This window comes from Frankliniella occidentalis, unplaced genomic scaffold, assembly GCF_000697945.3.
Source record: "Frankliniella occidentalis isolate FOCC.00 unplaced genomic scaffold, Focc_3.1 Scaffold112, whole genome shotgun sequence".
Taxonomy (NCBI): Eukaryota; Metazoa; Arthropoda; class Insecta; order Thysanoptera; family Thripidae; genus Frankliniella; species Frankliniella occidentalis.
Window position 1 is genome coordinate 149,239 of NW_026267240.1, and position 3,916 is coordinate 153,154.

General features: G+C 42.8%; 1 long non-coding RNA gene across 2 annotated transcripts; it reads right to left on the bottom strand.

Moving 5' to 3' along the window:
- Positions 1-6: 6 nt before the first annotated feature.
- On the bottom strand, positions 7-3,019 carry LOC113208257 (uncharacterized). Of its 2 annotated transcripts, none has more exons than XR_008011441.1 (4): positions 2,819-3,019; positions 1,620-1,705; positions 1,318-1,456; positions 7-1,135 (listed from the first exon to the last, which is right to left on the bottom strand). It is a non-coding gene; the product is annotated as an uncharacterized LOC113208257 (long non-coding RNA). The 2 variants fall into 2 exon arrangements; XR_003303497.2 differs by lacking the exon at positions 2,819-3,019 and adding an exon at positions 1,965-2,089.
- Positions 3,020-3,916: the final 897 nt, after the last annotated feature.

Consider the following 3,916-nt stretch of genomic DNA (forward strand, 5'->3'; position numbering starts at 1 on the left):
TCACAGTAAACACACTTAAAACCCACAAAACAAGCACTGAAGAGACACAAGTAAATCAAAATCATTACTAGCCTTTCGGTCTGAAAATAAATTATACAAACTTAATTTTAGATACCTAATGAGTACTGGAGACATATGATGTGTCATAATAAAAGACTATGTGCATGTCTAACACAGAACAGAACTTAAAGAAAAATATACTAAGAGAAAGGGTATTCTGACTCAAAATTATTTTAAAACATAAGAAAAAAGACCAAAACCCTTCAACAGCAACTACATTTTTGTATAGGTTGTTCCATTGGAGCATCCCATTGAGAAATCAATAGTTTTCTCATTTGCGTACACAGAATTACTTAAAGCGAGCTATGATGGAGTTCTTGCCTACATGCATGTATTTTTTACAAAATACAGTGTGACCTGTCATCACAGCAGATCAGGGGAGACAGACATGGCATTCCTCAAGCTAGTACCAACAACAGAAATAATAGATAGATATGAAAAGTCCAGATCTTCCAAACAGATCTTCACGCGTTCAGAGTTAACTTACAAAGTGCAATTTTCAAGTTAAAAACAAAGAATCTGAATACAAAGTAGACCTAGATAGTTCTATTTAACCCTATCATTGACATAACATGACTATTCTATCACAGTAAACACACTTAAAACCCACAAAACAAGCACTGAAGAGACACAAGTAAATCAAAATCATTACTAGCCTTTTGGTCTGAAAATAAATTATACAAACTTCATTTTAGATACCTAATGAGTACTGGAGACATATGATCTGTCATAATAAAAGATTATATGCTTGTTTCACACAGAAAAGACCATTTAAAAAACTTTACAAATGTAAGAGGCTTTCTGACAATTTTAACTACCTATAGTACAATTGAAAATGGTTGAAATAATTGTACAGCAACTTAATTTTTGCAAAGGTTCTTGCATTGTAACATTAAATTTAGAAAAAAGTTAGGTAGAGAGCACTTTAGATTTTGTTGACATAATATTAATGATAAACAATTTAAAACCAATCAGTGGATATGATTGGTTCGGACCTTTCATCTCTTGGAAACCACTCAGTGTTTAAGATTACAGTCATTCGTCGGTTTAGGGATTATGTTCAATCTTCAGGTATCTGCAAAATAAGATACACAATGATTGAGAGCAGTTCAAGGAAGGGAAAGTGATAAGGAATCCTGCTAAATTTACATTCTACGTTTTAAAATTACTACCAAATGTAGTCTTCTATAGTAATAGTTATACTTTGTACAATACAGTGAGAGAATAATGAAAACTTAGTACAATAACAAGTTGTACCTGATTCATCAAGCTGTTGATAGTGTTGATATTGGCGTTGGTGGCTGGATGTCTGGTCCGGAATTGATAAATATGTGGCTCTTTGGAGCGGCCCCTATGGATGCCCCGACAGATTTTTGAACTGGAATCTAGATGGCACCTGTAAAGAGAATAAACTTTACAATAAGCGTGCAGGGGAGGTATGCCTATCTCTTACTGCCCCTCAAGTTTGAAATATTTACTGGTTTCGTGCTAATCGTACAAGTAGAATATATATCACTCCCTAGAACATCTTTAATTTTCTTTCTGCACTGTTTACTTACCAACACCTAGTTGTCTGTTGGAGCTGCTGCTGCCTTTAACCTCTGGATGATCCTGCAAGGTGCGAGATAGGTTGGAGGTCCTTAACCTGACAAAAACAAAAATGTTGAAGGACTTGGAGAATATTTACAAGACAAAAGGAGGCAACAGAATAAAAAATCGGCCATGTTGGCAAACTTCTATTATGAATAATTGATAGGAATTTTCAGAATCATTGAACAGTTAGAAAGTGGAGGGAGAGTGTGAAACTTGTGTCCACCAGGTGTTCAGTGATCCCCGGTGTTATCCTAATACTTCGGAGCCAAAACATTATAAACCGTGTGACGGCAGGATTTCACTTCACTAACAAGCAGAACAAGCAGGGCAGCGAAACTGAAGGTTGTCCTCTGTGAACCGTTTTTCTGCTAACTATACTAAAATGTCCCCACTTTGTACCTTAACAACAACAACAAGTTATTTTCAGCATGAACATGCCTGCAAATTGTGCAAATAGAGAAAAACAAAAGACACCGCCTTCTACTGTTTAGAACTCTGATGCTGAAAAACAAACAACGACGACAAGATGGCGACCTCAGCTGTTGAATAATGTGTCAATACCTCTAGTTTCTTAAAAGAAAATTAAATGGTGTGTGTACTGTGTGACTTTGTTGAGCTGCGCAGTTTATTCGAAGGATACTGGAGGATGTTTCCTTCAGTTCTGAAGCCTGGTCAATCACCTGGGACTGTTTCAGAGGGCATCTACGCCGATGCAGTAGTTGGCTACCCCATGGAATGGGGTTAAGAAGCATATATTCTGTCACCCATAAAAGTTACTATGAGATATGTTATGTGTCACGAAAACAAGACCTTCAACGCAATTCGGAGGACCTCCTAATTCTCTGTCAACCTGATGTGCTGATGGTGTGTCTTTCTGAGAATAAATTCTTGAGGAAGTGAATCAAAAGTAAGTCTTTATCATAAGTGCATCTCTTTCTGTTGACATGGTCAGTAGAAATCATCAGCAAAGTTGTAAAATTTAAAAAGTACGTTTCATTTCATGAGGCCACGGAGTGTTTGAGTTACATCGTTTGTGATCATCAGGTGTTTACGAGGCTAGAGAGTTGCTTCTTAAGAATAAATCTGATAGTGAGCTACGGATTGACCGTTATTCAGATGTATTCTTTCCGTAGTGTCATACCGTGTCATCATCCAAGTCATTTACCTTTCTTCTCCCTCAACCGTAGAAGAAACCCCTCCGTTCTTTAACCGTACCCAGTACGGATGTAAGCGGAAAATAATTGCCGCTGTTGTCCGTTGATTTTCCGTTGTTTTTTCTCACAGTGCGGCGGGCGGGGCCGGGACCGAGCGGAGCTTGAGCCCGGGCAGAAAAACGCATTATTCGCGCTTCTTATGACCTGTTTGCTCTGACGAGGGAAAAGAATGTCTGCAAACTTTTTGAGGGGGGAGAGGGGCGGAGGGAGAGAGAGAGAGAGAGAGGGAGAGCTGCCAGAGCAGACGATGAGGGGGGGGGGGGAGAAGGGAGGAAAACTGGGTGAGATGCACACGGGAAAAGGAAAGCAGCGAGGGCCAAAAATAAAAGAGACTTCCGCGTGTCACCCGCTGGCGTTGGCGTGGCGGCCGAGACTGCGACTGCGTCGTCGGGACTGCGCTAATCAGGACGCCGTGTGTTGCTGCCCAACTGCTCGATCTTACTGCGGCCCGCTCGCATACTCTTACGACCCGCAAGTTATTTGAGCGTGTCAAAAGGCGGGCGAAAACGGGCGGCGCGATTCGCCTCGCGGGTCCAAACGAGGATGCTGAGCGCGCGGGGCTGCAAGCGGCTGCAAGCGGCTGCAAGCGGCTGCAAGCAGCCCGCCCTGCTGCAAAGAGGCATTTCCTCGTTGGCCGACCGTCGTCCCTCGGTCGTCCCGGGGACCGTCCGTCCGACCCGTTACAGAGCTGCGTTCGGCCGGCGACGCCACGCCGGGCCACGCCACGCCATGCAATGTCGTAATTACGGGTCGCCGCGGCGAATAACACGAAAATGATTCTCAGCGCGGCGCGGGATGACCTCACAGCCTTAAAGCTAGAGTCGTGTGGCGCGTCGCACACGCGTGTTCGGCTGACTTTACAGTCGGGGGGCATTTGACCATCAGATCGGCGCGGCGGCCGCCTGTTCTATATAGTTACTGTTTGTTTTTGTTTTTCCTTGTTTTCTGTGGTATTTGGGGCACATCTCGGTGGTATCGGTTTCCTTTCCACTCGATCGCGTTATGATGAGTCGCCCAAGGTGTTCCATGAACGTCCTGCCATGTGTGTG